Source organism: Salvia miltiorrhiza, unplaced genomic scaffold (assembly GCF_028751815.1).
Source record: "Salvia miltiorrhiza cultivar Shanhuang (shh) unplaced genomic scaffold, IMPLAD_Smil_shh fragScaff_scaffold_107_1, whole genome shotgun sequence".
Lineage (NCBI taxonomy): Eukaryota > Viridiplantae > Streptophyta > Magnoliopsida > Lamiales > Lamiaceae > Salvia > Salvia miltiorrhiza.
Window position 1 is genome coordinate 397,633 of NW_026651399.1, and position 12,604 is coordinate 410,236.

Below are 12,604 nucleotides of genomic sequence, written 5' to 3' on the forward strand. Positions count from 1 at the left end.
CATTTCAAGGATCATTCTCCAATTTGAATCGAATGAAACGGAGTTCAAACGAGCAAGATATGCCCACTCAAAGATGGGCACTTAACAAGCAAAAATCTGGAAATTTCAGATTTCCAGATTAGAACCAAGTCAATGGGCCTTCTTTAAAAATTCATATCTCCCATTACAAAAGGCCACTGGGAACTCCAAGGGTCAATCCGAAAACTTGGGAGAGATTGTAACACTCTCCAGTTGAATTTACCCCAAGAAGATTCATGGTTTAGGAGATATTAACATCCAAAGTTCAGTGCAAAAAAAGAGTTCAAGTTCGGCAGATTCAAAGTTTAAATCAAAAAAACCACTTTAGGCTTCACCAAAAATTCTACAAATGAACAAATAAGGAGGTGATTGGTATGATGGAATGGAATGAGGGTGGAATGGAATGAAGGTAGGAATGGAATGAAGGGGGGAAAGGAATGACAAACCTTGGTGATTTCTTTGCTTGGTATGCATAAGGAATACAAAAGGAATGGAATTGTAATTCCTTGTTTGATTCCATTCCTATGATTGGTAGCTAAAATAAATTCTAGGAATGGAATGAAATTATTTTGTTTAATTAAATTTTCTTAATAGTTATATTCCACGTGACAATTAAAATACCACATAATCTTCTCTATTAAAGTTAACTCATTAAAATGTCGCTGCTGTTGAAGAACGCTACAGGGGTGCAGATATTTTTGTTTCCAAATTACTATTCCAAGATTTTCCTTTGGAGCAACAACTTGTTTGGTATTCCCACTCTCTATTACGACATGTTAGTAATCTAATAAGCCATTTTAATACAGATAAGCCCTTAATATTATAAGTAATTATTAACATACATGTCCTTCCTTACTACTATTAGTCAATTACTATTCCAAATTAGTGTTATATGCAAAATATTCTTTTACTTCACTAATTTTGAAGCATTAATAGTAATAATAACAAAAAAGGGCTATAAATTTTATCATTTTATTTGAATATATACTTTCCTCCCATTGCTCTCAATTTTGTTTTACAAAAATTTCAAAAGCATCAATAACGCTCTGTATTTTTCATTTATTTACAACTCTCTCTGTCTCTCGCTCTCTCTCTCTCTCCATACGCAAAATGGGTGCAAAGGAATAAATTTTTACATGAATCTGTTATGATAAGACGAGTCTGTGAGTTGTTTTGTTTGACAGCACAACAGTAGCTGATAGACAGCATTTACTGCACTAGACTTAGACTAGAATTCTCCACTTAAATAGATCCCAAACTAATCTTGTAACAAGCTAAAACCCCATCAACAGCCACTGGTAATCTTCCCCAAAAAAAAATACTATCAATGAATATTCAGTAGAAAAATAGGCTTGAGAATCAAAGATTTAGGTTGTCATTTTTCCACCTCAAAGTCGTAGGTTTGTAAAACCTACTGGATGGTACAAAGAATAAGAACTAGACTTCAAGAATTTATACCGGCTGTTTTCCTTACTCAAAAATGGTGAGGCCGATACCAAAAGAAAGATACGGGAGTCTAGAGAGACATATTCAAGTTTCAAAGGTTTTCACCAATTGAAACTTGACTTATGGCCTCCCAAAGATTGTTTACCAGAAATACATTCCAGACAGGCAGTGATGTTCAAAAATTCATAAATAAAACATACGAGCTCCAAATATTCTGAAATTTTACCATAGTATAGAAAACATATTAAACATGATACACAATTAATTTGGGAATTTTTGGGTACCGTTTGGATGGCTGGAATCGCCTTGCAAAACACTGTCGGAGCAGTGTAGCTATGGCAGATTCGCTGCTTTACCACATGCACGGTTTTTCACCCAATAAACTCTACCAAAATAAACATCCAAAACCATTAAACATATCCTCACACAATATAGCACACATATGTGTAAAAATCCATGGTCTTAAAGTATTTTCAGTTGAGAAGACAAAAGAAAACTTACCGTCGAAGCACAATCTTCACTCTAACATTACGCCCTAGGTTTCCCACGCTCTCCCTTTCTTTGATACTTCTCTTGGGGCTTAAAGGGCTTCTATGGAGTGTGATAGTGGTGGGAGAAGAGTCTTGGGAGTGGGGGAGATGTGGAGGGACGAAAATGGAGAGGGGAGAAGAGAGTGAGAGCACTTTCTTGCCTTAGCACTTTCTTGGAGTGAAAATGAATGGAATGGGAGAAGTTTGCAGCCACTCTTGCTTTTGGGGAGGATATGCACGAAAATTTGGGGTAGGATAGGGTGGGGGTGGCTGCCACCAATGGAAGGTACCTTGTGGCATGCAATTTGGTAGTTTCAATGCCAAGTAATGATAGTTCTTGTCCCCTTTTGAATTTTAAAGTAAATCAGATTTTTAGGAGGGTTTGGGGGCTGAATTGGGCTGGTATTTAACTCTATAATATGGCCTAAAATAGGCCCAAGGCTTGTCAAATAATCGGCCCACCCTTTGGCCCATTCTACGAGTTCGTTTTCGCTCAACCCGTCTTAAAAACAGACACATATTAAAATAAATATGCACTTTGTTTTTCATACTTTGAAATGAAAAAGTATACATATATATACATATTGATTTAAATCAATATCACACGAAAAAAAAAAAATCATCTTCTTATTTACCGTCTTCCTTAAGAGAAAACCTAGGCATCAAGACTCATTAAATCATCGCTAGGATAATTATTCTTTTTAACCGGGAATTAGGGACCTATCATATCCTAATAATATCAATAGGATCATATGAAACCTAGGATCGAAAATCCGGGGTATTACAGCCGGAGCAGCGATTGTGAACGACTGATAAACAAAACACGGATCTATTATGAAATAAATGAGAAAAATAAGAAAAATGCACCAAAAGTTTATGAATAATCACAAACCTTTCAAAATAGGGCAAATACACCGGCGGGGGCGGAGAGGGCGAGGGAGAGGGAGACGGCGGAAGGCGGAATTTTCACTTACAAATGCGTTCAACGATGGCTGCTCCTGCTCATTGTTCCTTCTTATTTAAAATACTTCTGATATGGAGAACTTCTTATGCTATTTTATTCCTTTCCATCATTAAATTAAGCTTCAACTTAAAGCTTTCTTATATTCTATACTACTACTTATCTAAATCCCTTTCAACCTAAAAGCAGCATGATTCTTCCAGGTTTAAGACTTCACCCTCACAGCAGCATAATTCTTCCCTTTCTAAAATCATTTCATGGAGTCAATACATGACATATACTCCTTTCAAGACAAAAATGACAGAGAAAGGGATGTGCAAAGAATAAAAAGTCAAGCAACAAAACAACTTATAATGTAAAGACAACATCCGCTAGGAAACACGATTCTCTTTTGCAAGAAAAGGAATACATGTTAGCCATAGAAATGCTCAAATTTGGCATCACATGAACTCTCTAGAGAAAATATGATGATTGTGGCGTTTACAATAAGTTGCACGTTTTTCTTTTGGCCACATAATACTCTTTTTCGCATCTTTAGAATATGGAAGAATGACTTGAAACCTGCTATATTTGTTCTATTGCTTATGATTATTCCATCTCTACGGTTCTGTCATGCATGATACATGTATAAATTGAGTGGAGAATTTTCTTTATTGCAGGAAGAATATTCTCATGATTGCAGGATTTTTTTTAAAAATGATGGATTTATTCAAAGTGAAATGTCTGAATTTGGATGACCATCTTCACTGCCATACTAACTGGCAGGCAGCATATGTATCTGAAACTATAAATATTTGAGAGACTATTTCCATTAAAACAAAAGTGTTACCTCTTCTACAGTCTGGTAATTAACCAATAAAAATCACCCACTATTAACATTCCAAGTATATGCAGCGCATCACATCCTCATCTTAAAATCTAAGTTACTTTATATCAGATAAGTATTACGCAAAGCTAACCCATAATAACCCATAACAAATCCTCCAAGATAGGAACAAAAACCAAAGAATAGCAAAGGAAAATTTTGACACATGATCACAAAGCAACTCACACAATACATCACTAACTACAGCTCATTTCGAAAACAAAACAGGGAAGTAAAGCAATCGCTTACTCCCAGCCAAAAATCTAAACTAAAACAGGGAAGTAAAGCAATCACAAGAGTTAATTAACAAAATCTAAACCAAAAATCTGGAAAATATAGAAGAAGAAGAAGAAGAAGAAGAAGAAGAAGAAGAAGAAGAAGGTTACCGCCGCCGCGAATTGTAAAAACACGATGCGGCGTTAATAATTCAAGCTAATGAATTTATAGATAAAAATCTAGGGTTTAAGTTTCCTTTGTTAAAATTCTTTCCAAAATTTTTTCTTTCTAATCAAAAGATCAAAACTTTACAATAAATCTTTTCATTCTATCAAAACAATCATTCTATATTTACAATAGTCAAGCGCATTCAATTTTTTCCTAATATAATTCTTACCATGACTGATCGCGGTGGGGAGGAGAAGGTCAGAGAAACGATGGGGTGCGGCGAATCGCAGCAGGGGAAGGACAGAGGAGAGTAGTGCGTGAAAGAGAGGGAGGAGCCGACGATTTCACCGACCCCAAGGAAGGTGGCGGACTGTGGTTTCTGCGCGTGTCAGTCGAGAGAGATGGTGGAGGTGACCGGCGGCCTCGTCGCCGCCGGAAGAGGGAAGCGTCGGAGAAGGTGGAAGGGGCAGATCGCCGGGGGAAGGCAAATGGAGGTGGCATCGAAGTGAAATGGGCAGATGATAAACACTCATTTTGCATTACTTTTAGGAGTGTTTAAGAGTTCAAAGTGCTAGAATTATGCTTGGTTGTGATATCATTTGGTTTAAGTTTCATATTCTTTTGTGATATTGCTTTTGGGTATGGTTTTGGTCATTTTGCTATAGGTTTGAGTGTTTTGAAAGCTACATATGGATGTTGAAGATCCAAATATCAAGTTACAAGTGTTCCGGATGCGAAAATCGACGAAACGAGCTTGAAGAGCTCGAGAAAAGGAGGAAATGGAGCTGCCGGCGACCAGCCGGCGACCCATCCGGCGACCGCCGGAAGAAGAGGAACAATTGCACAGCAGCCGGCGACCCAGCCGGCGCCCGCCGCGCAGCCCGCCGAGAAATCGGCGTGGCTGGCGATCGAGCGGCGCCCGCCGGGCGCCCGCCGCGTACAGAAGGAAAATAAAGAAGGAGGCGGCGACCGCCGGGTGCCCGCCGTGCGACCGCCGCGAGTCCGGGTTTTTGCGTTTTTATTCGTTTTTCAAAGTCTTTTCGAGCTCAAACTCTGTAGTTTTACCCTGACACTATATATAGGTCTTCTTTGCACCTATTCAGGGTTCCGAGCTTTAGTTTTTCAGTTCCCAGATTTTATTTTTCAGTTTTCTAGCTTTCAGAATTTCATTGCTTTCTAGTTTTCAAGGCTTGGATCAAGACTGAAGATTCAAGTCGCTACAATCGTTTTTCATTCGGTTTTTATACAATTTAGTTTTTATAATTGCATTCTATTTAATTATGTTTATGTTTTATTTTAGCATGTCTGGCTAGTTTCCTTTAGCTGATTCTAGGGTTTGTAAATAGTTGATTGAATTTATGTGATTTATTTGTTAATACCTTTGTGCCTTCCAGTTTATGATTCATAATTCCTGGTGCTTAATTTCTTGTGAATTATCTGATCAATAGTTTGCATGTTTAGCTATTCGGTTTGAGACCTAGCGGAGATAACTGTTTAGCGGATTCAGGAATGTATGATATGATTTTAACCTTGAGACCTAGCGGAGATAGGTGGATCATAGGGAGCTATTCTTATGAGCTATTGAGAGTTAGTAGATTTTCTTGAGACCTAACGGAGATAGATAATTTACTAATCTACGATCGTTGCTGCTCTAGCGAGAGTGATTGATTAATTAAGTGATCTCTCATCATAACTGGATTAAACTGGTACATAGGATTAATAGATTAATTATGTAGATTTAGTTAATGAATTTACTACCCTAGGATCAGTTGTCTTTATTATTTGATATTTCTTACGTATTTAGATTTATTGCGTTTTAGTTTTAGTTAATTAAATCTTCTTCATAATCGTTTACCTGCATACTGTGAGAGTCTGTTTAGGGAATAGATAGAGTGATTTCGTTTTACAGTCTCTGTGGATACGATACTCTGCTTGCTATTTCTGTGCTACAATTACACCGTGTTAGTTGCGGTATTTTTGTTGCTAATAAAATAGTGATCAACTTTTTGGCGCCGTTGCCGGGGACTGTTTAGATTTTGCTTTAATATTTCTAATAGGACTTTATAGTACTGCAAGTTTTATTTGTTTTTATTTTTCTTTTCTGATCTTTTTGCTGTTTCTGTAGGTTGCATATGAACACACGATCTCACGGGACTCCTCTCTTTGAGTTAAACCCTGAAATCAACAAGACCTTGCGCAATCTAAAGAAACAGAACACTCAAGCTGTGACAGATCCAATGGCTACTCCAGAGCAAATCCAAATTCAAGCTCTGCAAGAACAGTTGAAGAAGCTACTTGATGCACAGGAGACGAGAGAGGCTCACAAACAACCAGCCATCAATGAAGCGTTCATACCACAGTACGTGTACCAGGAGCCCCCAAAAGTGAAAGTTAACAACTTTGAGCTGAAAACGGGTTTGATCACGATGGTCCAACAGAGCCAATATGGTGGACAAGCGATTGAAGACCCTAATGCGCACCTGGCGCATTTCCTGGAGCTGTGTAGCACGGTAAAGATGAATGGTGTCCCTGATGACATTATCCGTCTTCGTCTTTTTCCCTTCTCACTGCGGGATAAGGCGAAGTCGTGGTATCATACGCTGCAGCTGGGGGACAATATCGTGTGGGAGGACTTAGCTCATGCATTCCTACGCAAGTTCCATCCGCCTGGCCTTACATTGAAATTGAAGATGGACATCGTGCAGTTTCAACAGTTTGAAGGAGAAAAGCTAGCGGAAACTTGGGAGCGTTACCAGGAAAAGCTTAGAAAGTGCCCGGGCCATGGATTTGATGAAGGCACACTCGTGATAATGTTCTACAATGCCTGCGGGGAGCGTACACGGATGCATATGGATACAGCTGCAGGTGGCTCTCTACTCCAGAAAAGCAGCTCTGACGCATGGAGCATTATTGATAGTATGGCTTCTACGAGCTACCAATGGCCATCTGAAAGAATACAATTGAAGAAGGTTGCAGCTGCGTCCAGTTCTGATCCTATGGCAGCATTGGTTACTCAACAGGCATCGATGGCTACACATCAGGCAGCAATGGCTACACAGCTGGCAGAGTTGACTACAAAAATTAGTGAATTCAATGTTGGACGTCCTGAGCAAGCTGTGACAGACCCTTCAAGCATGGAAGATATCAGTTATATTAATGGCAGAAACTATGGGAATTTCCAGCGAGGGCAGCCAGGAATGTATGGCAGAAATCAACAATTTCAACAGGGTCAGCAGCAGTTTCAGCCAGGAGCACGACCGCATCCTAATCTTTCTTACGGCAATCCGAACAATGCTTTGCAGCCCCCACCTGGATTTTCTGTGTCTAGCGGAGGAGTTATAAATGAGCCGAAGAAGGTATCACTGGAGGATATGATGCAGCAGGTTTTAACAGAGGTGTCTAGCATGAAGACAACTGTTAATTCAAGGATGACTAATTTGGAGTCTCAAGTGGGTAATATTGGGAATAATTTTTCATCACTGTCAAAGCAAGTGCAGATTTTGGAGACTCAAGTTGGTCAGATTGCAAATCAAGCAGCTGCGCAGCACACACCAGGAAAATTTCCTAGCAACACTGAAATTAATCCCAAAAATCAGTGTAATGCGATCCATCTTCGAAGCGGGACTGAGTACCAGAATTTTCCAGAGCTGCAGAATGACAAGGGAAAAGGCAAAGTAGTGGAGGAGGACGATGATGACTTAGAGGAGCTTGCAGCGAAACAGACGCCTCCCCCTAAGAAGGATTCGAGCTCTTCTGCTGTTAAGGAGCCCATTCCTACTCCCACGTTTCCCAGACCAGAGTACAAGCCTGTAGCGCCTTTCCCGAATCGCCTGGCAAAGCCAAAGATGGATGAGAAGTTAGCCAAGTTTATGGAGGTATTTTCCAAGCTACACATCAATATTCCTTTACTTGATGCTTTGAGAGATATGCCAGGCTATGCCAAGTTCCTCAAGGATGCAGTCTCCAACAAGAAGAAGTTGGGGAAATATGAGACGATAAAACTTTCCGAGGAATGCAGTGCTGTGCTACAAAGAAAGCTACCATTGAAGCAGAAGGATCCTGGCAGCTTTACTATAGCTTGTGTGATTGGAGGGCAGAATTTCTCCCGTGTCCTTTGTGATTTAGGGGCAAGCATCAATTTGATGCCTCTCTCTATTTTCAACCGGTTGGAGATTGGAGAAATCAAGCCTACATCTATTGCTTTGCAGATGGCAGATCGTTCCCTTACTTATCCCAAGGGAGTTGTGGAGGATGTTCTAGTGCAGGTGGAGCAGTTTATCTTTCCTGCAGATTTCGTAGTATTGGACATGCCGGAGGACAAGAATACTCCATTGATCTTGGGGCGTCCGTTTCTAGCTACGGGCCGTGCATTGATAGATGTTCAGGAGGGAGATCTGACTTTCCGTATCAATGATGAGAAGATGACGTTGTCTATCTATGATGCGATGAAGAAGCCAGCTGAGCCACAAGTTGAGGATTGCAACCTAATTGATACTATGGTGGATTTTCCTGCAGCTGTAGATGATCCTTTGGAGGAGTGCATCACACAGTCCTTATATCCTTATTCCGATCTTGATGAGGCGTGTGATGAGATTTTAGATTATATTGCAGAGTTGGAGGCCGTAGAGAGTTATCCCATCGATCCTGTACCTTACATGGATATTCACAAACCTATAGATGGGGGAAGCAAGTCCACGGAAAAGGGAGCTGATTTTCCTGCGCCAGCTGCAGCTGCAGCTGCACCCAAACTTGAGCTGAAGCCACTTCCTGAGCACTTGAGGTACCAATTTTTGGGTGAGAATGAAACGTTTCCTGTTATTGTGTCTGCTTATTTATCTCCGTTGGAGTTGGAGAAGTTGATGCGAGTATTGAGGAAATACAAGTCTGCTATAGGATGGTCTATTTCTGACATCAAAGGAATTAGTCCTTCTATTTGCATGCATCGTATTTTACTAGAGCAGGAATACAAGCCTAAGGTGCAGCCGCAGCGACGTTTGAATCCGGCGATGCAAGAAGTTGTGAGAAAGGAAGGTGCTCAAGTGGTTGGATGCAGGAATCATATATGCCATCTCTGATAGTGAGTGGGTGAGTCCAACTCAAGTTGTCTCTAAGAAGGGAGGCATGACTGTGGTTAAGGATGAGAGAGATGAGCTTATAGCTACAAGGCTAGTCACAGGATGGCGCGTGTGCATTGACTATCGAGCTTTGAATGCAGCCACACGTAAGGATCACTTTCCTTTGCCATTTATTGATCAGATGCTTGACCGCTTGGCAGGATATGAGTACTATTGTTTCTTGGATGGGTACTCGGGCTACAATCAAATTATGATAGCCCCGGAGGTTTTTGTTGGGTTTGTAGATCTTCACCTATTTTTGCTAAGGATTCAAGGTAACTCACTTCTATTCCTTGTTTTTATTGTTATTCTTGCTAGTTTTACTAAGATTTTTGCTATTGTTCTAGCTTAGCTTGGTAATTTAGCTTGATTTTATGATATTGGAGTAGTTAGTGTAGTTCTTTATTTTGTGAAGTTAAGTTGTGAATTGAAGCATGCTAGTCACTAGTGGTTTACTTGTTCATCTTACTTATGATTTGTAGTAATGCTAGCATGTTAATTTGTTGGAGAATTTAGCTTGATTTTGTGATTGGAGAGTAGGCTTTGCTCATGATATGTTATGCTTTGCTTATTCATATGAGTAGAGTTAGCTTGGAATGGTGAGATTTAAGGATTGAGTTGTGGATTAGGGGGATGGTTGTTAATGGAAGATGTTGTTAAGTTAGGAGCTTTATTGCTTTATCTTTGTTGGTTTGTTGGTTATAGATGGTGCTATGGAATTGATTGAAAAAATTTTTGTAGGCACAATGGCACCAAAGAAGAGAAAGGGGAGCGCTGGAGCATCGGGGTCGAGAAACACTCCATTGACACCCGATCAGCCCGAGTATCACGGCGTGGTACTCATGTCGGATCTTGATAGACCAAAGTTTTCAGCATTGTGGCATCGCAAGATAGAGCCCACACGATATGCCGACCCGGCTGTACTCCAGGATATGGGGATTTATGGAGATGTCCAGCAGTTGTTCGCCAACATTGGGTGGAACCGTATTCTTGAAGGAGGATGGCCCACGATAGAGAAAGTTGTGCTCGAGATGATGAGCACGTTTGATGAGAGCATGATGTCGGAGACGTATCCCAACTCGATGGCCTTCCAGCTCAACAACAATTGGGAGCATGATGTGGATATGAGCACCATTAATAACATCTTTGAGTGCCCTACTGATTGTGCTTTCACAAATCTTGCCGGCTTTAGACCGAAGGAGCTGTGGAGGGATTTGGTGCAACCCGAAGGTGGTGTATATGCGTCGGGCACATCCAAGGCAGCTAGCATCAGAAACCCGGTCTTTAGGGCAGTTCAGCGCATCATCGCCCATACTGTTCTCGCTCGTAAGGAGAACAGTAATGTTAGCCAGTTGGACCTCTACATTATCTATGCTATGCTCACTAGGACCAACATCAGCCTCGCCGACATTTTGGTGCAGCAATTTTACAGAGTCGCCAAGGCCCCCAAGGGCATTATTACGATTGGAGGGATGCTCACTCCCATTGCTTTACACTACTGTCGCGAGGTGAGAGATTGGCAGGCTATGAGGGGTGAGACGCTACTACATGCTCGCCGGATGTTTGATATGCGAGTGATTTCCCGAGTCCATCCGCCTTTCACGTTTATTCAGAGGGATGGGGATCACTTTCCCCTGCCCAACACTGCGCTCACTACGGTCAATGGTCGCTATGACATGAACAATTGGAAGTTGGACACTCCTGCTCATCGCGCACTGGCAGGCCCAGGAAGAGGTGGCCACGGGATGCAGGCGCAACCCGAGATTGAGGTAGATAAGGAGGAACAGGCGGTGTCTCCTCCCCATGCACATCAGGGCGCTGCTGCCGGCGCAGGAGGTCACTATGACATGGCAGCTTTGACCGAGAGGATGGGTAGCTTGGATGCCCAGTTTACCGTCGTTCGTGGCGACATGATGGCTGTGAGAATGGCGCAGCAAGAGGCCGACCGACGCCAGGCAGAGTTTGAGGCTTATGCACGTGAGCAGTTTAGTCGCCAGCAGCAGTTTGAGGAGTATCAGCGAGGTGAGATAGAGCGACAGATGGCTATGCAGGAGGAGCTTTTACGCGAGTACCGGCGGTTTCGTGATCCACCGGCCCCCTGATTGCGTTTCTGTGAGTATGCATCACATAACCTTTATCTATTTTTCCCTCCAAATTTATTTTCGAGCTTTTGCTCCTTAATAAGTTTGGGGGAGGGGGATGGAGATTGGTTATGTTTTGCATTATTTTTCATGCTTTTTCTTGCTTTTATTCGTTTAGCTTAGTCTGTTTTGCTTGTGTTTGGTCTGTTTTCGTAGCATGTTGGAGTCTGGTGTGTTCTTTACTTGCTTGTTTTATTATGTTTTAGTTGGTTGGTGCTTTGCTGCAATGCTTTTGAGTTGGTTATTACTCCATTAGATTTTTGGTGAGGGGCTTATGATGATTTCTTTGATAAAATTTCGTAGAATTCAATCTTCTTTGATAAGTTGAGCATAATTTGAACTATTTTGCATAATTTAGGGTGATTTTGACCTTGACTTTTGGACGTTGAATAAACCTGTGAGATTTTGAGCCATAACTGTTTATCATGCACAGTTTATTCTTTGTTGTGAGTTTTGTCATGCATATGTAGTGATCTTCTAGAACTTGCCATGGTTTCTGTGTCGAGGTTGCTGTTGTGCCCAGGATTAGGAGATGATTTTAGGCCATCTTTTGTTAACCACATTTTTATCCCAAACACTGTCCTTGAAAAAAATAAATCATCCTTTGTTATCCACTTTGAGCCTATTTAGCTTTTATTCTTTAGCCGGATGATAGGGGGTGATGAAGTATATGGGGATCTTTGTGTGGTGAATATTCATAGTGGGTTGTGAAAAAGAAGGGATGCATTTGTGTTACTTTTTACTCTTATGAGCTCTAGAAAAGTTGTGGCAATAAAAGAAAAAAAAAATGTTGAAAAGAAAAAAAAAAGAAAAAAAAAACGAAAAAGAAAGAGAAAAGAAAAAAAAATATAAAGTCGAATGTTTATTGAGATATTTGTTTGAAAGTCGACTTTGTGTGATTGGAAAGAAGTTGAGAGCATAAAAGAGTGTTTAGTTCTGTTTTGTAATGATTAAATCCCTTGAGTTTTGTTGATTATGGTGATATAGTTGAGTGGAAGATGGAATTTATTCCATGCTTGATTGTGAAGTTATAAGGTTGGTGTTCTTGATCTATTAGCCTATATTTCCCTACCTTAACCAATGTCCCTACATTATAACCCAAAAATAAAGACCTATTTGATCTTAGTTTTGACACACTTTTAGCG